Genomic DNA, 23,601 nt, shown 5'->3' with positions numbered 1-23,601 from the left:
ACACACACACACACACACACACACACACACACACACACACACACACACAGTGGAATACAATGCAGCCATTAAAAGAAATGAAATCTTGCCATTTGCAACAACGTGGATGGAACTAGAGGGTATTATGCTGAGTGAAATAAGTCAACCAGAGAAAGACAATTATCATATGCTCTCCCTGATATGAGGAATTTGAGAGGCAAAGTGGGGGGCTTGGGGGTAGGGAAGGAAAAAATGAAACAAGATGGGATTGGGAGGGAAACAAACCATAAGAGACTCCTAATCTCATAAACACAATGAGGGTTGCTGGGGAGAGACAGGGTATGGAGAGGGTGGTTGGGTTATGGACACTGGGGAGGGTATGTGATATGGTGAATGCTGTGAAATGTGTAAACCTGACGATTCACAGACCTGACCCCTGGGGCAAATAATACATTATATATTAATAAAAATAATTAAATAAATCTAAAAAAGAAAAAAAAAAAGAAACAGAAGAGGGTAAAGGTTTGCATGGTAAGCTAGGGGACCGTCTGGCCTTCAACACCAGTCCATCCCAGGAGCCTCAGGTTCCCTAGGGAAGGACGCCGAGGACCTCTCAGTGGTAGATAAAAGAAGGGAGAGGGATGGCAAGGGATGGGGAAGAGCCCCACTTCTTTCAGCTCCCCCATCCGATTTTCAGAAGGCCCATCCAGTGGGGCTTCAGAATCCAGGTGTGGGCCTCTGAAGGTAGAAACTCTTATGTTTGGTATTATGTTTATGTCAGGTACAGTCAGAGCAGCAGGCCCTTGGAAACACAATTTAGGGGTTCTGCTTACTGTTTATGTCAGAAAAGACCAAGAATAATTTGACACACAAGTACTGTGTTTTTAATGATGCCTTCATTTAAAATCCTATGTGGGGTAAGACCCAGGGCACACAGTTCCAATCAAAATCCATTAATCTTGTGGTTCTGCATCAAAGCACAGGATTGGAGGTGACAGACTGATCACTGAAAATAATATTTGTTCCTCCTTCCGAGCCAAGCTTGTGTGGACACCAATGGGGTAAACTTGCTGCCCCGCTGAGTAATATTGCAGAAAAAATATTTTTATATTTTCTTTGCGAAAATGCTTTTATAGAATCTTTATCTTTAACAAAAACTATTTCTTTTGGGACAAGACTATAGGATAGTATCAATTTATAATTGAGAACAAACTTTTGGCAAAGAGTGAAGATTTTTGCTTGGCTGGATCAAGTTACTGGAAAGTTTAAAAAAGGAAAGAAAGAAAACATCTGAGACAAGGCACTCTTTTGTGTTTAGTTGATTCAAAATCAACTTTATATCAAAGGAGGGAGAAATGAAACTGATCATGTTAATATAATTCCTGACAGGAAACAGAGCATTTTTACCAATTAAAAGTATATTTGTAAACAGATATTTTCTCTGCTTCACACACACACACACACACACACACACACACAGCTTATGTGTCAGGTTCACCAAAAGTGACGAAAGTACTATGTTCAGACAACTAGGCTTTTGCATCTTTCAAAACAAAACAAAAAAAAATTAACACAATTACAAAAAATAACTCCTAAGCCTATTAATCCCAATCAAGTTTATGAACGTTCCAGTAAAATAGGCATTATGTCTGATTAATATATTTGTGAACCAAAAATTGAGACACAGTGTCTGACATGTGGAATCTGCAGAAAAAAGATGCCAGTCACAGGAAATCCTGGACATGTGGTTGCTGTAAGGATTGCACAAGTGAAACAGCACCAATTTTTAAAGTTCTTCACTTGTAAAAATTGTGTTCTACTTAGTCCTTATACCACGCCATCCTAAAGGACCTAAAATGTTACTGACCATGCAGCAGGGGTCAATATGTGTGGAAGGCACTTTATGGTTTACAAAATATTTTATTTATTTATTATTTCTTATTTCATTTAATCATCAGAAGGACCTTGAGGGGGACTTGGGTGGCTCAGTCAGTTAAGCAACTGATTCTCAATTTCAGCTCAGATCATGATCTCAGTGGGGTGAGATGGAGCCCAATGTCCAGCTCCCTACTGAGCACAGAATCTGCTTGATGTTGTCTCTGTCCCTCTTTCTGCCCCTCACCCTCATGCTCATTCACACAGGCACTCTCTCTAAAATAAATAAAGAGGCACCTGGATGGCTCAGTTGGTTAAGTGTCTGCCTTGGCCTTGGGTCATGATCCCAGGGTCCTGGGATCAAGCCCTGTGTCAGGCTTCCTGCTCATCCAGGAGTCTCTTTCTCCCTCTGCCCCCTCCCCTCCCCCCTACTTGTGAGTGCACTCTTTCTCTCTCTCCCTATCTCAGGTAAATAAATAAAATCTTTAAAAATAATAATAATAAATCTTTTTTTAAAAAGTACTTTGAAATGAAAGCAAAGAAGCTTTTATGACTATACCCATTCTATTAGAAGTACTATTAAATTAACCATTTTGTCATTACAGGAAAAAGGACTGGATGTGAAAGGTCACATAAACAGCAAGGGGCTGAGCTAAAATGCCAACACTCACTGATTACCAAACTGATTCAAGGAATTGCTCTCTGTTACCTATGTTATTGGCAAACATAAAAACTGAAACACTTTGCTGACGTGGTTGTATGTGCAATCCCAGGTACTTTGGCTCTGAGCACACACTGGGACAAGCTCTCTGTGAAAGAATTTGGCAGTACACATGACAAGTCTTTAAATCATTCCAATTTTCCCCAAAACCCCAACTCTAGGAGGCTTCCCTAAGGAAATCCCATGTCCAGCAATGGTGGACTGACTAAATTATTTTGCATCCATACAAAAGAATACTCTATGGCCATTAATAACTTCAAATGATATTTAAAGACAGAAAAAAAAAACTTGATAAAATATTAAGTGACAAAACAGGATAAGAACCTTGACTGAAGAATGCTTTTTTGAAAAATTGGAAACAAGGCAATACAGCAAAATGCTAGCAGTAATGATCTTTGAGCAACATGCTATGGTGACTTTTATTTTCCTTTACACTCTTCTTTATTTTCCAAATTTTCCTATGATCAGAAAATAGTCTTTTTTTTCCCCCATGGAAATAAGGAAGATGCCTAGGCCTTACCTCTAGGGTCTCAAATACCAACAATTTTCAGTAAGTGAAATCATGGCAATAAGGATGGTCAATGATGAGAACTGGCCCAGATGACATGAGGCTGAGAGGCCATGCAGAGAACACTGGGGCCTCAGTCACTCCAGGGCACTGCGTGGTAAGGAGGGACTGCAGGATGGACATGACCAGGCCAGGGAGAGGAAGGAGAAGGGACTCAGTGCTCCATTTGCCTCCAGCCTAGCAGAGTACATGGGGTTATGGAAATGCAGTTAGAGGCAGTGATGGGATAAGCCAAGAAGAGGAAGCTATATTGTCTCTAGGCTTTCCTGAGTCTGAGACAACATACCCTATCAAGTCAGCTCCAATAAAAAAAAAAAAGTATAGTAGGAGTTGGGTAGTAGAGAAATGGTAGAGCGTCCTTGAGCAGTTCCACCTTCCTCAGCTTTTTCAAACCACACAGATGCCCTGTTTCACAGCCACCAGTTTCCTAAATCCTGACAAAGAGGTTCCTAGCCCATCAGCCTACACATTCTGCATTAAGAGAGACCTGAGAGAAGGAGACATACTCAAACTCTGTCTCAGACACATCCCCTCACTACTCCCTTTCCTACCTACTGACCTGCAAACTTTTAGCTACTTCCTTCTTCCTCTTTGCCACTTGCCACCCCTGGTTCTCCGTTCCTTGTGTGACCTAAACTGTGTATGGGCTTGGAGTGGGGGCCCTCTACTAAGTACTTCTAGATTCTTAGCTGTAAGCTCTACCAGCCCACAGATACTTCCCCGTCAATGGAAGGGAGCTTCACCTTCTGGGTCTACAAGACAAGACAGGTACAAAATGGAAAGGACTCTGCCTTCCACTTTACCACTCTGCCCATACCAGGGCCTTTTTCCACAGCACTGAGTGCCAGCAAAAAGATGTTTGTTTGTTAAGAAACAAGACAATATTAGACCAGGCCTCCCCAGACTTGCCACACCAAGAGAATAGTGTTGTCAGAAGCCAGCAGGATCAGATGAAGCTGTCTCCCATGTCTTACTAATGCTGCGGCTGGCACAGAGGCAGTTCAACATAACGCATGGAGCAAACTTCCTTCAAATCCATGCTGAGAGTATTCTCTTGGACAAGCTAGTTAATATATCTAAACCTTGATTTCCTTACCTTTTAATGAAAAAATACAAACACCTTACATAGATGGTGTAAGAAAGACTATGAGACAAAGGTATAAAGTATATACAGTTTCTGAAATGCAGAATTTATCCAGTTAATGGTGGCACATAGGAAGGTAGATGAAAAATAAGGACTGAAATCCAATACTCTTACACTAACACCCTTCTTCCCACTATACCATTATCTCCATTTGTTACTGGCTTTTTCAGGGAAATTAGAGAAGATTGACAGGCTAGATAATAGTTCATATTTTCACCATGTTTCTTTGTGGTTTTGTTTGATATTCATATTAGAGAAGTAGGCTTATACACACAGAGGTCAACTTCATGACATATTTGAAGATTATTTTTAAGATTTTTTATTTCTTTATGTAAGAGAGAGAGATCGCAAGTAGGCAGAAAGGCAGGCAGGCGGGGCGGGGGGGGGGATGCAGGCTCCCTGCTGTGCAGACAGCCCGATGTGGGGCTCGATCCCAGGACCCTGAGATCATGACCTGAGCCAAAGGCAGAGGCTTTAACCCACTGAGCCACCCACGAGCCCTGACATATTTGAAGATTAAAGGGGATAAGGAATAAAATATAATACATAAGATTAAAGGGGATAATGTATAGGGAATAAAATATACATAAGATACATAAAATATATGAAGTTTGAGAACACTCAGAAATAAGTACATAACAATGTGTATCTGGGTGGGGAGTGAAACACATTAACTACTATGAGAACCAAAAACAGATATTGTAAGAAAACTATCAATATCAATATCCTTCATGAACAGAGATGCAAAAACCCTTAACAAAACATGAGCAAACTGCACTAATAATATATAATAGAGTAATATATCATCACCACGTGGGATTAACCCCAGGAAGGAAAATTTGGTTCAACATTTGAGAATCAATCAGTATAGTTCACTGTCAGCAAACTAAATAAGAAAAACCATATCATCATCTGAATAGATGCAGAAATAGAACTGATAAAATTTACAGCCATTCATGATAAAAACTCTCAGCAAACTAAGAATTAGAAGGAACTTCTTCATGTTCACAAAGGATATCTATGGGAAACCTACAGCTAACAGCATACTTAAAGTTGAAAGAATGAATGTTTTTTTGACTGATGTTGGGAACAAAGCAGGAAGGTTCACTCTTACTATCCCTATTCAACATTTTACTATAGGTCCTAGCCAGTGCAATAAAGAAAGAACAATAAAACAAAAGAAATAAAAGGCATCCATATTGCAGTGGAAGAAAGAAAACTGCCTGTATATCCAGAAAATATGATTCTCTACACAGGAAAATCTTCAGAACTCACACACACAAAAACAGGCTATTAGAACTAATAAGTGAATTTATTTAGCAAGTTCTAGGAGGCAAGACTAGTATTTTCTAAAAGTTATCGTTTCCATACACAAAAAATGAATTATAAATTGATATCAATTATAAATTGAGAAAATTCTAAGTGGATTTATAAAAAGACCTAAGTAAATGGAGAGCAAAAACATGTTCAGAAAATTGAAGACCCAGTATTGCTAAGATGCCAATTCTCCCCAAATTAAGATATAACTTCATGACAAACACAGTGAAAATCCCAGAAGGACTTTTTTGAAGAAATTGACAAGGCCATTCTAAAAGTTATATATGAAAAAGCAAAAGATCTGAAAAAGCCAAAACACTTTTGAAAAAATAAGGGAAAAGGTGGATGTTTTAGCAAATGTAACTTGTCCTCCTTTGTGTCTCCTTTACTCTCACATGATTACCACACTCCCAACACTTCTGACATAATATATGCGGGTTTTCTCCACACCGAGCAATTCTTGGCAACACTAGCTGGGTATCGTACAATTTAATTCAATTCCAACACCATCTACTTGGGAGATAGCATCAAATCCCACAGGTTAAGAGCTCAGTCCCACAAGATGACACCACCTCCTGTCTTCCACTTCAGATGTCAATCACAAGTCCCACACTGTCACCTATACATATAACTGACCAGCCATAAAGTAGAGTTCCCACAATTAATTCCTTGAGTTCAATAATTTGCTATTAATTATCAAAATCTTGAACAACGCAAGTGAATATCAACTGGAAGGTAGATCAGTTGTGGTACATGTATATATTGGAACACTACTTGGTCATAAAAAAGGAACAAACTATAATACATAAAACAACTTGGATGAATCTCATAAACATTACTTTATGTGAATAGACAAAAGGCTCCTATTTTTATGACACTGTACCGAACTAGCATATAAGAAATTCCATCACCTCTTTTCTCTACACCTCCTCATTTTTGCCCCTTCTTTGCCAACCTGGTCTGTAGCAACAGAATATCCAAGTGCCAACTTCAGACTCTTTGAAGCCAGAAAGACTTAGAGTGAGACCCCTTCTCACTTGACCATCTCCATGGGGGCTGAACAAGTGAGTTCTCTCTGAGCTCTCAACATCACACCCAGTGGTAAGCCTGCTGAGAGAGAGAAGCAGAACCACACCAACTGCATTAGAACCTGCTACTTGCCCACCAAATGCCATTCTCCCTTCCTCCTTAGTAACAGACACCTATGCAGTTAGACACTACAATGTGCCCAGCTCAAAATCCACATTTACAAACCTCCTTTACAGATATAGGCAGGCCATGAGATTTCAGGTGAAGTTACTGGGGAATGTTTCAGGGAAAGACCCTGAAAAGAAGTTGATTTCAAGTACTTTTACCTACCTCCTTTCCTTCTTCCTCGTGCTTGCAAGGCAGAAGTGATGGATGGAGCGCCAACAGCCATCTCCTGACAGTGAGGTGACCTTGAATACGAAAGGCATGCAAAAAGACAGAAGCAGCCTGGGTTCCTAACGATGATGGAATCACTATACTAGTTCTGGACTGCTTGGTTCTGTTTTACATAAAAGGGACAAAAAGAATCTTATTTTGTTTAAGCCATCATTATTTTGACTCTGTTAATAGCAGTCAAAAGCAATACCTAAATGACTCAATGATCTACTTAACTTTATAAAATGATACTGAAAACTAGAGAGTTAAAAATGAAAAATTGTTGATAGTTGGATTTTTCCCTTGGTTTAACTTTCTGAGAAGAATTTGCAGATCTCATAGATGAATTCTATTACCTTAATTCACTAATGTTTGCTCTTCCTTTCAGTTAAACTGTAAATGGATAGAAATGTACAAGTTATAAGTCACACTACTCTGTGTGCCCAGAACTGTAGGAAAATAGTATCCAGCCCTGTTACTTATTCCAAATCAGGACTAAGTTACCTTAGCTACCAAATTACTAACTGCCTATCCTCTTATATTAATACTCAATGAACTCAAAGAGCATCAAAACACCTGCGTAGGGGGAGACATGATGGCGGGGAAGTAGGAGGAGGTACCGTTTCAACCTGTACCCTAAAGTGAGCTGATTACCTACCAAAGAACTCCGATCACCCATGAAATCAGCCTGAGATCAGAATTATACACGTCTGGATCTCTACAGGGGCAGAAGACACCAGTGGGCAGGTAAAGCAGAGTGGGAACGTGGGACTGATATCGGAAGATAAACAAAAGGGGAAGGGAGCCACCAGAGGCGACCGACTGGAAAGTCATATCCCAATACGAGAGTGCCCTGCGTATAGGCACCAGCATTAACTCGGAGTCTGGTTGAAAGCACTCAAAAAGAGCAAAGGATCACGGGGGGAAATTGTGGGAATCGGGGCAGTTAGGGACAGGGGCTTAAGTCCCTGGACCCAGGACAGTCTCCCCTGGCGCTGAGCCAGAGAGTGCGGCAGAGAAACCAGGTCTTGGTCCCTGAGCCTCCAGCATGCCCCAGAACACATGGGGTCCGGCTCCTGTGAGGGGCTGGGAGCCTCGCCAGCTGGCAGAATGCCGCACGGTGCTATCAGAGCCTGAGACACACGCGCCCCACACCCTCCCCTGGGAGAGGTGCACGCAGGCCCCAGCCCAGTGCTCTAGGACCCAGAAAGACCAGGCACTCCCAGCCCGGGCCAGCGGGAAAATCTCAGTATGCGATCGCTGCTTGGAACCTCTCTGGCGGTCTGGAGCTGCCCAGACAGCCACCGCTGCCGTGGTTTTGGGTACAAGCAGGAGATCCTGCATCCCCAGGGACCGCGACTCGGAACTAGCTCTGCCAGCAGCCAAGGGGGAACTTATGTGCTCTGGAGCACTCGCAGGGGTGCAGAATGAGGCTTCTCTCTGAGAGGGAGGTCGCAGTGCAGTTTGGTTTCCTCTAAACCTCCAAAAACCATCAAAAGCTGTCAAGGCGAGAGAAAACAAATGAACAAACATAAAAACCTCCAGAGAACAAAAGCCTGAAAAACCAGTTTCCTCAGAGCCCACCCCCTTGAGGGAAGTGGGAGGACTTAACTCAGGGAACATCATTGACTGAAAATCCACGTGGCAGGCCCGCAGAAAAACAATCAGGAAAGAGAAAAAAAAGACGACAAGAGAAAAACCACCACTATTTCATAGATACAACTTTTATTTTTAACTCATTCCCACTATTTTGGTTCATTTTTTTTTAATATATAATATTTTAACCTATTTACCATCACAGTGAGATGTCCAGTACATCAAATTCCATAATAACCTTCTAACCTGAACTTTTTGATACATACACCCATGTTTTTCTTTTGCTTTTCTATTTTTTTAATTTTTTTTTAAATTTTAGTGTAGTTTAGTCTATTATTTTTTTATTTTTATTTTCTAATAGTCATATAGAGTTAAACTTCAAGGTAATCCCCTTTCCCCAATCAATGCTACCCCTATAGGTAAACGATTTTTAATCCCCCTTTATCTTAGGAAAGTTGAGTCCTTTAACAAAGATATCAAGATACATCCAGGAAGAATCAAAATAACCTTCCTCACCCACACTGAGAATTTATAACCACTCTCCCATCTTTTTCTTCTGCCAGTGTTTCTGTGTATTTGTGATTGTCCTGATAGTATATAAATCTTAAACTTGGGGTTCTTTTTGACGAGGTTCTTCCTTTTTTTGCTTTTATATATATATTTTTTTCTCTTGTCATATACTTTTATGTCTTTTTGTTTGTCTGTTTTTGTTTGTATACTTCATAAATCTTACCTTGGGGCCTATTTGGGCTGAGCCTTCTCTTTTATCTTCCCTTTTTTTCCTGTCTCTCTCTCTCTCTCTTTCTCTCTCTTTTTTTTCTTTTCTTTTTTCTCTCGTTTGGGTGGAGAATCCTGATTGCTCAGAAGAGTTCGAGGGTGCACCTTGACTGCGCCATGGTCGATACATCCAGCTACATCCGTTCAGTCATCTCTCACCAAAATGACTAGGAGGAGGAATGCCCAACAGAAGAAAAATACAGAGGACAGGCCTTCTACAACAGAGCTAATGGCTATAGACATAGACAATATGTCAGAAAGGGAATTCAGGCTAACAATTATCCAGGCAATAGCTAGGTTGGAGAAAGCCATGGATGACCAAATGGAATTAATTAGGGCAGAACTGAAAGCCACCAGGGATGATGTTCACAATGTTAGGGAAGAACTGAAAGCTACCAGGGATGATGTTCAAAATGCTCTCAATGAGTTCCAATCTAATCTAAATTCCTTAAAAGCTAGGGTAACTGAGACAGAAGATAGAATTAGTGATCTGGAGGACAAACAGATAGAGAGAAAGGATGAGGAGGAACCTGGAACAAAGAGCTTAGAAGCCACGAAAACAGAATCAGGGAAATAAATGATGCCATGAAACGTTCCAACATCAGAATTATTGGAATCCCTGAAGGGGAGGAGAAAGAAAGAAGTCTAGAAGATATAGTGGAACAAGTTGTCCATGAAAATTTTCCCAATCTCACGAATGGAACCAGCGTTCATGTACTAGAGGAAAAACGGTTTCCCCCCAAGATTATAGATTCTTGAAAGTCCTCGAGACACCGAATAGTAAGAATGAAGAATTATAATTGTAGGCAGACCCTCTTAAAAGCAGCTAGGACAAAGAAGCTCCTTACGTACAGAGGAAAGCCCATCAGAATAACGTCAGACCTGTCCACAGAGACCTGGCAAGCCAGAAAGGGCTGGCAAGATATATTCAGAGCACTAAATGAAAAGAACATGCAGCCAAGAATACTTTATCCGGCAAGACTGACATTCAAAATGGATGGAGAGATAAAGAGTTTCCAAGACCAGCAAGGCTTAAAAGACTATGCGACCACCAAGCTGACACTATGGGAAATATAAAGGCGGGTTCTATAAAAGAGAAAAAATCCTAAAAATATCATTGAACAGAAATATAGAGACAATCTACAGAAAGAAAGACTTCAAAGTAACACGATGTCAATAAAAACGTATCTATCAATAATCACTCTCAATGTGAATGGCCCAAATGCACCCATAAAATGACACAGGGTTGCAAACTGGATAAAACGACAGGACCCATCCATATGTTGTCTACAAGAGACCCATTGTGAACCTAAAGATACACCCAGACTGAAAGTGAAGGGATGGAGTAGCATCTTTCATGCCAATGGGCCTCAAAAGAAGGCCGGGGTAGTGATTCTCATATCAGATAAATTAGATTTTAAACTAAAGACTGTAGTCAGAGATACAGAAGGACACGACATAATTCTTAAAGGGACTATCCACCAAGATGATCTAACAATTGTAAATATCTACGCCCCCAATATGGGAGCAGCCAATTACATAAGAAAACTATTAATCAAGATAAAGAGTCATATTGATATGAATACATTAATAGTAGGAGATCTTAACACGCCTCTCTCAGTAATAGACAGATCATCCAAGCAGAAAATCAATAAAGAAACAAGAGCATTGAATGACACATTGGACCAGATGGACCTCATAGATATATACAGAACATTCCACCCTAAAACAACAGAATACTCATTCTTCTCAAGTGCACATGGAAGCTTCTCAAGAATAGACCACATACTGGGTCACAAATCAGGACTCAACCAATACCAAAAGACTGACATTATTCCCTACATATTCTCAGATCACAATGCTTTGAAACTGGAGCTCAATCACAAGGAAAAGTTCGGAAGGAACTCAAACACCTAGAAGGTAAAGACCACCTTGCTTAAGAATGCTTGGATCAACAAGGAGATCAAAGAAGAACTGAAACAATTCATGGAAACCAATGAGAATGAAAATACTTCGGTCCAAAACATATGGGATACAGCAAAGGCGGTCCTAAGTGGGAAATACATAGCCATCCAAGCCTCCCTCAAAAAAATTGAAAAATCCAGAATACACCAGCTGTCTCTACACCTTAAAGAACTAGAGAATCAACAACAAATCAAACCAACTCCACACATAAGTAGGGAAATAATCAAGATTATAGCAGAGATCAATGAGGTAGAAACCAGAGATATAGTAGAACGTATCAATGAAACTAGAAGCTGGTTTTTTGAAAGAATCAATAAGATCGATAAACCATTGGCCACACTAATCCAAAAGAAAAGAGAGAAAGCCCAAATTAATAAAATTATGAATGAAAAGGGAGAGATCACAACTAACACCAAGGAATTAGAAACAATTATCAAAAGTTATTATCAACAGTTATATGCCAATAAGCTAAGCAACCTAGATGAAATGGATGCATTCCTGGAAAACTATAAACTCCCAAAATTGAACCAGGAAGAAATTGACAACCTGAATAGACCGATATCTAGTAATGAGATTGAAGCAGTGATCAAAAACTGCCCAAAAAACAAGAGACCAGGACCTGACGGATTCCCTGGGGAATTCTACCAAACTTTCAAACAAGAAATAACACCTATTCTCCTGAAGCTGTTTCAAAAAATTGAAGCAGAAGGAAAACTTCCAGACTCTTTTTATGAAGCCAGCATTACCCTGATCCCCAAACCAGGCAAAGACCCTACCAAAAAGGAGAATTTCAGACCAATATCACTGATGAATATGGATGCTAAGATTCTCAACAAGATCCTAGCAAACAGGATCCAACAGCACATTAAAAAGATTATCCACCATGACCAGGTGGGATTCATCCCTGGGTTACAAGGATGGTTCAACATTCACAAATCAATCAATCCAATAGAACAAATCAATAAGAGGAGAAGAACCACATGGTCCTCTCAATTGATGCAGAAAAAGCATTTGACAAAATCCAGCATCTGTTCCTGATTAAAATGCTTCAAAGTATAGGGATAGAGGGAAAAATCCTGAACTTCATAAAATCTATCTATGAAAGACCCACAGCAAGTATCATCCTCAATGGGAAAAAGCTTGCAGCCTTCCCATTGAGATCAGGAACATGACAAGGATGCCCACTCTCACCACTCTTGTTCAACATAGTATTAGAAGTTCTAGCAACAGCAATCAGACAACAAAGAGAAATAAAAGGTATCCAAATTGGCAATGAAGAAGTTGAACTCTCTCTCTTTGCAGATGACATGATTCTTTATATGGAAAACCCAAAAGACTCCATCCCCAAACTACTAGAACTCATACAGCAATTCAGTAACGTGGCAGGATACAAAATCAATGTACAGAAATCAGTGTCTTTCTTATACACTAACAATGAAAATACAGAAAGGGAAATTAGAGAATCGATTCCATTTACTATAGCACCAAGAACCATAAGATACCTGGGAATAAACCTAACCAAAGAGGTAAAGGATCTGTACTCGAGGAACTACAGAACACTCATGAAAGAAATTGAAGAAGACACAAAAAGATGGAAGACCATTCCATGCTCTTGGATGGGAAGAATAAACATTGTTAAAATGTCTATACTACCTAGAGCAACTATACTTTTAATGCCATTCCGATCAAAATTCCACTGGTATTTTTCAAAGAGCTGGAGCAAATAATCCTAAAATTTGTATGGAATCAGAAGAGACCCCAAATTGCTAAGGAAATGTTGAAAAACAAAAATAAAACTGGCGGCATCACGTTACCTGATTTCAAGCTTTACTACAAAGCTGTGATCACCAAGACAGCATGGTACTGGCATAAAAACAGACACATAGACCAGTGGAACAGAGTAGAGAGCCCAGATATGGACCCTCAACTCTATGGTCAAATAATCTCCAACAAAACAGGAAAAAATATACAGTGGAAAAAAGACATTCTCCTCAATAAATGGTGCTGGGAAAACTGGACAGCTATATGTAGAAGAATGAAACTCGACCATTCTCTTACACTGTACACAAAGATAAACTCGAAATGGATAAAAGACCTCAACGTGAGACAGGAATCCATCAGAATCCTAGAAGAGAACATAGGCAGTAACCTCTTCGATATCAGCCACAGCAACTTCTTTCAAGATATGTCTCCAAAGGCAAAGGAAACAAAAGGGAAAAAGAACTTTTGGGACTTCACCAAGATCAAAAGCTTCTGCACAGCAAAGGAAACAGTCAAAAAAACAAAGAGGCAACCCACGGAATGGGAGAAGATATTTGCAAATGACAGTACAGACAAAAGGTTGATATCCAGGATCTATAAAGAACTCCTCAAACTCAACACACACAAAACAGATAATCATATCAAAAAATGGACAGAAGATATGAACAGACACTTCTCCAATGAAGACATACAAATGGCTATCAGACACATGAAAAAATGTTCATCATCACTAGTCATCAGGGAGATTCAAATTAAAACCACATTGAGATATCACCTTACACCAGTTAGAATGGCCAAAATTAGCAAGACAGGGAACAACATGTGTTGGAGGGGATGTGAAGAAAGGGGAACCCTCTTCCACTGTTGGTGGGAATGCAAGTTGGTGCAGCCTCTTTGGAGAACAGTGTGGAGATTCCTCAAGAAATTAAAAATAGAGCTTCCCTATGACCCTGCAATTGCACTACTGGGTATTTACCCCAAAGATACAGATGTAGTGACAAGAAGGGCCATCTGTACCCCAATGTTTATAGCAGCAATGGCCACGGTCGCCAAACTGTGGAAAGAACCAAGATGCCCTTCAACGGACGAATGGATAAGGAAGATGTGGTCCATATACACTATCAAGTATTATGCCTCTATCAGAAAGGATGAATATCCAACTTTCGTAACAACATGGACGGGACTGGAAGAGATTATGCTGAGTGAAATAAGTCAAGCAGAGAGAGTCAATTATCATATGATTTCACTTATTTGTGGAGCATAACAAATAACATGGAGGACATGGGGAGATGGAGAGGAGAAAGGAGCTGAGGGAAATTAGAAGGGGAGGTGAACCATGAGAGTCTACGGACCCTGAAAAACCACCTGAGGGTTTTGAAGGGGCAGGGTTGGGAGGTTGGGGGAACCAGGTGGTGGGTATTAGAGAAGGCACAGATTGCATGGAGCACTGGGTGTGGTGCAAAAACAATGAATACTGTTACGCTGAAAAGAAATTAAAAAATAATAATAAAATAAAATAAAATCTTTTGTTTAAAAAAATTTTTTAATTAAAAAAATCTGTATAATTTTGCATTTTGTAGATGCAGATTTATTTGGACTCTAAAGAATTCAGAAAATTCTCTTCTGATAATCAAAAACATCATTAAATGTACAAAACAGGTATAAGAGCTGCAAGTTCTAAAACCTTAATAATAATAATAATAATAATAATAACAATGTAAAGCCCCAGATGAGAGAAGAGACTAGAGAGAACTGCTGACTAAAATGGTTAAATGCAAGTTTATAGGGGCTCCTGGGTGGCTCAGTTCGTTAAACATCTGCTTTCCCCTCAGATCATGATCTCAGGGTCCTGGGATCTAACTCTGTGTCAGGGTCCCTGCTCAATGGGGAGTCTGCTTCTCCCTCTCTTTCTGCTCCTTCCCCAGCTCATGTCCTCTCTCTGTCATTCTTTCTCTTAAATAAATTTTTAAAATGTTTAAAGCAGATTTATAAAAAGAATAGCTAGACTAAATGATAAAATATAAGAATAATAATTATAAAAAACCCTTTTCGGGTTATAAAATAGAAGAGGACCAGCTGCTGGTGTGACTGACTGCCCATGGGTCTAAACCCTTGTGGCCTCATTTCTGTTTATAACAGCCCCCTTCGCACCAGTTCACAAATCCTCCATTCACACCACCTCACACACCATCTTGGGTGAGCCAACTGGGGACTGCAAGGACTATAAACAGAGGGAATAATAAACAAGATCACAGGCACTGCCAGGTACAGGACTTAAGGCAGAATAGTTCATCTACACTGGGCTCCTAATCTAATCTTACCCTCATTTGAGTTTCCTTTACCCCCACAATGTTTTGTAACAGGCAGTTTCAAACCAGTGTGGGGAAAAACAAAAGTGACAAGTTTTTGTGGGGTACACTTCCAGTTGAAAGGAAGCCACTGTACACTCACACAAAGGATGAGAGATGGAGCACTCCCCAGGGAGCCACATCAAGGATGCTTCCCAAACAACTGCACACATCAAGGTGTCTGTTTATGACATTAGGTGACAAAATTGAGAGGAACAAAGAATCACTTCAATCACACTTGAATTTCAGCTCAGAAACTTAATCTGAGCAAAACTAAAAGCTCATTCACACCATGGAGAGCAGTGACTTTGGCTTGGTAGGGTGCAAAGAATCAAGATTCCAGCATCTGAAGGCTTGGACACGAATCTCCACAATTTTCTTATTCAACCTTAAGTTAGTTACCTAACCTCCTTGAGTTTCAGCTTCTTCATCAGGAAATTATGTTGATAATGCATTTATTCCAGGATGAGGTGAAAAACAACGACCTATAGGAGCTCAGTATATCCTGGTTCCTTTGTCACTTCTCTATATTCCCAAAACCTCAGCCTGTAACCATAACCAAGAAATCAACCTGTAGAGCAAAGCTGGCCTAAAAACATGTTTTTGCTGCAAACTGTGTATGTGTGTGTTTTTAAGGCACCACGATTAAATTCTTTTTCAGTTTTTATTTAAAGTTCAGTTAGTTAACACACAGTGTTTCAGGTGTATAATGTAATAATTCAATACTTACATACAACACCCAGCACTCATCACAAACACCCTCCTTAATCCCTATCACCTATCACCTATTACCCCTTTTCTGGTAATCATCAGTTTGTTCTCTGTAGTTAAGACTCTGTTCCTCGGTTTACCTCCCTCTTTTTCCCCCCATGATCATTTGTTTTGTTTCTTAAATTCCACATATGAGTGAAATCATATGGCATTTGTCTTTCTCTGACTGACTTATTTTGCTTAGCATAATGCTCTATAGCTCCATTCACATCATCGCAAATGAAAAAATTTCATTCTTTTTATGGCTGAGTAATGTGCACACACACATGCACCACTTCTTCTTTATTCATTTATCAGTCAATGGACATTTGGGCTCTTTCCATAATTTGGTTATTGTTGATAATGCTGCTATATAAATACCGAGGTGCATGTATCCCTTTGAATTAGTATTTTTTTGTCCTTTGAGTAAATACCCAGTAGTGCAATTGCTGGATCATGGGGTCATTCTAACTTTTTGAAAAACCTCCATACTGTTTTCTAGATCAAGACAATATGGTACTGGCACAAGAACAGACACAGAGATCAATAAAACAGAAAACCCAGAAATGAACCCACAACTAAATATTTTTCTAAAACTACTATTTCAGTTTATCTTGAAAAATTGTAATGGTAACACTGGGCCCGCATTCCTCCATGGCCACATGACTGCTGGAGTTGATTGTTTATACAGGGCCTCTACTACACAGCTCATTGACTTCCTAACCCAACCATGTTCATTGCCATGAGTTAACTGCCTGACAATACAAACATCTGAATCTGCCAGAAGTGGTAGCAATCACAAAGGTGTCGTCTCAAACCACCATCCTTGCTGCCCTCTACCACATCACAGGCTCCTTTGGTACCCTAGTACAGAAGTAAAGTTAAACATGCCATTTGAGCTTATTCTACTCACTGATGGATCAATAGACTGCATGTGAAATGGAAAGTTTAGTCAATTACATGAAACCAAGTAATGAGGGAGGGAGGCCAAGAAGACACAGCCAGAGAGACAGACAGACAGACACAAACACACACTCCCAACCTATGATAAACTGACCAGATTCAGTTAAGTTCATTTGTTCCCCTTTATAAATTCAATGAAATGAGTTTGCGGGAATATACAAAAGTATAAATCATGCACTTTAATTCTACAAGTGTTAATTAATGTTTAAATGTATTTCTTTATTCTAAGATAATTTGAGTCAGCTTACTCCTACATGTAAAGTCAAATATTAAATTAATTATGAAATAACTAGCTAATGGGAACAAACTGAGGAGAGCATGGAGAAACAGGCACTCTCATATTGCAGATCAGAGTACAAAATGGTACAATACCTACAAAGGGGAATTTGGGAATACCTACTAACACTCCAAATGAATTTACCATTTAGACCCCAAAGAACCCACTTCTAGGAATCTATTTTGAAAATACCCCTGTGTGAGTGGGAAATAACATATGCATAGGTGTATTAAGTATCTGTTGCTGCATTATAAATGTGGCAACCAACCATCCTGGTTTGTACAGGACTGTGGGGTTTACTGAAACTCAGAACTTTCAGCACTAAAACTAAAACAGACCCACAAAAACAGGGACTGCTGGTATTCCTAGAAACAAACTACTCTCAAATTTAGAAAACATAGGCAATAAGCTCCTTGACAAAGGTCTTGGCAATAATTTTTTTAATCTAACACCAAGAGCAAAAGTAACAAAAGCAAAAATAAACAAGTAGGACTACATCACAACATCTTCTGCACAGCAAAAGAAACCATCCACAAAATGAAAAGGCAACCTACCAAATAGGAGAAAATATTTGTGAATCATATATCTTATAAGGGATTAATACCCAATCCAAAACATATAAATTCATACAATTCTATAGAAAAAAAAAACACAAAAAATCTAATTAAAAAATGAGAAGATCTGAATAGACATTTTCCCAAAGAAGACAGAGAAATGGCCAACAGACATATGAAAAGATGCTCAACATTATTAATCATCAGGGAAACGCAAACCAAAACCACCATGAGATATCACCTCGCACCACGGCCATCCCCCCAAAAGAAAAACAGAAAGAAATATCAAGCACTGGTGAGACTGTGGAGGAAGGGGAACACTTGTATAATACTGATGGGAATGCAAACTGGTGCAGCCACTGTGGAAAACAGTATAGCAGGTTCCTCAAAAAATTAAAAATAGAACTAGCATATGATCCAACAATTCCACTTCTAGGTATGTGTCCAAAGGAAAAAAAAAACACAAACTCAAAAAAGATAGCTGCACCAACCCCCACATGTGCAATGCAGCATTATTTACAACAGTCGAGACATGGATAAAGAAAATGTGGTGTATATATACAATAGATTATTCAGCCACAAAAAAGAATGAAATCTTGCCATTTGCAACAACATGGATAGACCTTGAGGGTATTATGCTAAGTAAAATAAGTCAGAGAGAGACAAACACTGTTGTGTAATCCAAAACAAACAAACAAAAAAACAACAAATGCACAAATAACAACAAAAAATAAGCTCAAAGATATAGAGAACAGATTGGTGGTTGCCAGAGGCAGGGATGTGGGGGTGGGAGGAATGGGTAAAGGGAGTCAAAAGATATGAACTTCCAGTTAATAAAATAAAGAAGTCATGGGCATGCAATACACAGCATGGCAACTGTAATGTATATCTGAAATGTTAATATTACTGTACTTCATATTTGAAAGTTGTTAAGAATGTACTGTAAAAGTTCTTATAACATGAAAAAAATGGAGAACTATGGAGGGTGATGGACATTAACTAAATTTATCATGGTGATCATTTTGCGACTCATACGGATATCAAATCATTATGCTGTACATCTGAAACTAATATAATGTTAGATGTCAGTTTGACCTCAATAAAGAAAGAACAAAGAAACTATCAGGGCTAAAACCAGAACAGCACCAGGCAAATGAAGCTGTTGGTCATCCTGGTAACACAATGCCCTAAAACAATATATATATTTTTTCTCTTTTTTGAGCTTGCAGTTCCTGTGCGTCAGGAAACCAGACCCAGTTTCGCTGGACCTCAGCTTCACAGCCTCTCAGAAGGCTGCAATCCAAGTGTCAGAGAGGGGAGAGGTCTACTCTGAATGTTCAATTACAGGAGGACTCACTTCGAAGCTCACTTGTGTGGTGGTGATAGGCAGAATTCACTTTCTCAGGGCTGTTGGAATAAAGGCTTCAGCTACTTGCTGGCTGTGGGCCAAAGACCACCCCCAGTTCCTTTCCATGAGGACCTCTCCAGTATGGCAACTTGTTTCATCCAAACCAACAAAAGAGAGTTTTCTAGCAAAACTTGAAGTCAGAAAAAATTTTTTGACCCAGTCACAGAAGTGACAGCCCTTCAACATTGTCATATTCCAGTGGTTAGAAGGGGAGGGACTTACATAATACCAGGAGGTAGAAATCACCTGGAACCAGTGAAGACTCTGACCCCTCACCTAAGTAGATCTAACACATCTGTGTTCTATTTCAAATCTTCTCAACTCCCACCCCCTACTCTAGCTAACACCATAGTAGAAGCCCCAGATAGTGATCAACTTGACACAGGTGTAACCTGGCTGTGCTCTGCTTCAAGCCTGTGATGGTGGGCATACAGATCATGGTATTTTGAGGGTAACAGACGGACAGCAGTAGAATGTTTCTTGACATTAAAAAAAATTTTTTAAAAGTAAGAGCTGTCAGGCAGAAAGTTGAAATCAGAAGCCATAATAGAAAAATCATGGTGTTCCACCAGGGTTCCAGCTCAATCAGTTCATAGACCCAGAGCCCACTGACTGAAGGGGAGGCAGTTTTCCTTGAAAAATAGCCCAAGTCTATTACAAGTATATACAGTAAACATCCTTCCCCAAAGTGACCTGTGACCACTTCTCAGAGTAACTGTACAGGAGAAAGGAAAACACAGAGATGTTTTGACCTTACATTGCTACCAAGAAATCATAAATGTCACTTACTACTATTCTCTGGTTAGAAAATAAAGTATAGAGGGGCGCCTAGGTGGCTCAGTGGATTAAGCCTCTGCCTTTGGCTCAGGCCATGATCTCAGGGTCCTGTGATCGAGCCCCGCATTGGGCTCTCTGATCAGCAGGGAGCCTGCTTCCTCCTCTCTCTCTCTCGCTCTCTCTGCCTGCCTCTCTGCCTACTTGTGGTATCTCTCGCTCTGTGTCAAATAAGTAAATAAAATCTTAAAAAAAAAAAAAAAGAAAGTACAGGTTACAGGGGATAAATGAAATTCTGGTCCAAATCCATCCCACAGTAGACTCATTAGTTATTTCTCCAGTAACTGAGATCATAATTGGGATGAACTTAGAGGATGGAAACCCTCAAACTACTTCCCTGAATTCTGAAGTTAGAGCCTTTATAAGGGCAAAGATCATTGTGACATTTATTTTTCTTAACAGCAAAGCACAATCAGGCAACACCCATTTTCTTCCTGGGCATCATTTGAGATGAGGCTGAAAATCCTAAACACAGAATGTGTCCTCTGGGCACACTGGGCAGGTCTCCAGCCCCCTAAGTAAGTCTTCCACCCCTTATTCTATCTTTGCCAAGAAGGGGGAGACGATTTAACAGGCCATTATACTCTCTAAACCACCCATCAGAGGATTTTTTTTTTTTAGCCTGAGCTAGATACTCTCACTCACAAGATGACCATAAACCACAAGTGGTGTACCTAGAAGGATGCAGAGCAGGACCCCAGGGCACGAGCAGGGCAGAGCCAGGGATTGCCTTCAATGAAAGCCCATTTATCAGCCCACACAGCCATTCAGCACCGACTTTTCCCCAGGGACAGTTCAAGGACAAGGGATGAGATCCACAATAGCCAAGTACGGGAGCTAACCTGGTTTAAAACCCTCAGTCCCCAAAGGAGCCAATATCCCTGTAACAAGTCCCTAGACATAGCTTTCATCACCCCTACAGGACACCCATTACACAAGTCACCACACTTAGGAAAGCCCAAAGCATGTCTCCCTAGCAGGAATTTATGGTTCTTTGCAGTTCCTCCCACTCCAGATACAATTCCCCACTCAAGGGTCATTTATATCATCAGCAATACGGTAGAGTCTGCATAAAGAGGTTGCCGAAGCAACGGAGCTACACAGCTAACCAAAGGGCAAATTCTTCTGCAGAAGAAAAAGGTTTGTTTACCGTTAGCCCACCCATCCTTTCATGAAAGAGTCCATAGATTCTGCTCTTCAGGAAGTAGCTACTGTAGCTACAGGTATTCCAATGTCTTTGGGGGAACTACACAGAGAGTCACAGATGGAGGGAGAGGAATTCCAGAACCAACTTTATCTCCTCCACTTGTTTTTCTGCAACAAGCACTACTTGAAGTATGAGATCAATATGGGGTTTTTTTGTTTTTGTTGTTGTTATTGTTGTTTTTTGTACTGATGGATTATTTGTTTCAAATAGGGAGGCTACTGTAGCAAACTCCAGCCAAATCTTAGGGCTTCATGGGAAAGCCAGAGACTGAGGTGCTTGGGACTATTAATGCAGGACGTCCACATTGCCTACTCTCTACTATGCCCTTCAGATCACAGGGCAAGACAGTCTCACCCAGGGTCCAGAAAGTCACCTGTCAAGCCACCTGGTAAGTTTACCCTGGGAGGGTAATCAGGAGCAATTCTCCTTAACCTCTGGGATCTCCACTAGCTCCCATGTGGGCCTGCATGCTTAATGACTCATGTTCTGGGGCATCAAGGACCTCTCACCTGTAGCGGTTCCTCTGTCAGGCCCCTGAGCCCAAAGGCCCCTTCTAACTCTCTGCTCCCTTTTGTAGTGTACCCTCTTTCCCTCTCCCAGATTTTGTGACTCGGCTCCATTCCATGTCCCCTGGGATGGAGCTGGAGAGGATTCTGGGTCCATATGGATGAAGGGCAGAATGAAGGTCAAGCATTTATTTACACAGCAGTCAAATCATTTTCCTAATGAGAGTGAGTGGCTCCATAAAAATCTCCTGCTCCATTTGGCTCAAAGGATCTCTGTTTTCTCCCCGTTTAAGTTACATTAAGAACAGGTCCTCTTCTGTCCTCTTAGCCTCATGGGTGCCATACCCCAGGGGATGGGGGAGAGGCAAAGAATTCATTCCACACATAAATGCTTCCAACTTTCCAGAAGCCTGCTTGGTTTGTTCCAAGAAACTGAACATCCACAGAAAAAGTTTCTGCCTGAAAGAAGATCTCACCTTCTCCCAAGGGTGTATAGCAGGCAAACTCTTCATGGAGACCCATGTTGTCATCTTCAGGCTCTGCTCTGTCCTCCTTGAGGCCAAAATCTCCCCATGCAGCTTGTGGCCTGGCACCAGCCCAATGGAGAAAACTCAGTTCTTTTCTCTTGCAGCAAGTCAATACGTGTCCTTAATGATTCTAGTGGTGCTTTGGTCAACTGTCCAGAGAGCCAAGAACAGGCTCTATGGGGAGAGTGGGGAGCTGGCATCTATGGGCCAAGGAGCATTGTGCAGTGACTCCTTAATGACTTTGTTTAGTGGGAGATGAAATATAGAGCAAAGTCCGAGAAGACAGAGCAGGGGAGCTAGGGAAAGAGAACAGATGTTGTAGAAGATACCCTTTCATGTTTCCTGTGCACCAGAAATCTGCAGATGTATGTTGGCAGGGCTACAATCAGAGAGCAGAGGGAGGCTGGGGTTTACACATCTGGAAGTCATTTGGCAGGGGCAGAGTTCAAACGCTTTCTGCTTCAGCTGCTCTTAGACGTACCTTGCCATGCCAGCGGTTGCGGAGTGAGGGGTCAGCCGTTCCCAGAGTCCCTCTGGCCTCACTCTGGTGGAAGCCCTACCTAAGCTGGTGGGTTTTCCTCTGTATCAGTTCAGTCACACAGAAAAGCTGAAATAATTATAAAAAGAGAGAAGGGGACCAGGGAGGGAGGGAAGCAAAGAGGAGAATGCACCACAACTGAGAGAAGCCTGGCTGGAAATCAAGAAACAAAATGTACTTGGACCAAATCCAGTGCATGAGTTAACTTGAGAGCAAAAACACCATTCAGGGGGGAAGGAGGGAGGGGCTTCTCTGCAGCATAGTAACACCCAGGGATCATGCTCACACCACATTTACTTTTCTCAGAAATCCCTGTACATTTTTGCCTTCACTGATTTTAGGAATGTACAGGACTCTCTTGATCCTGAAGGAATTACTCCCTTTGGAAGGATTTATGGGGTTCTGTAAAGAGAGAAAGCAGGGTCTCTGAGGGCCTGGTCATCACCCCACTGACCTCCAGCCTCCTGCTGCCACCCTGAGATACAGCCCTCCCTCTCAGAAGGGGGCAAGGTCAGCTCGGGTGTTTTGCTTCCCTCAGAGGAGAACACATCTTTGGGGTGAAACTGTGTCCCAGCTCAAAGT

The sequence above is a fragment of the Enhydra lutris genome, unplaced genomic scaffold (genome assembly GCF_002288905.1).
Source record: "Enhydra lutris kenyoni isolate GAN:26980312 unplaced genomic scaffold, ASM228890v2 scaffoldscaffold50, whole genome shotgun sequence".
Taxonomy (NCBI): domain Eukaryota; kingdom Metazoa; phylum Chordata; class Mammalia; order Carnivora; family Mustelidae; genus Enhydra; species Enhydra lutris.
This window is presented reverse-complemented; position numbering follows the sequence as displayed.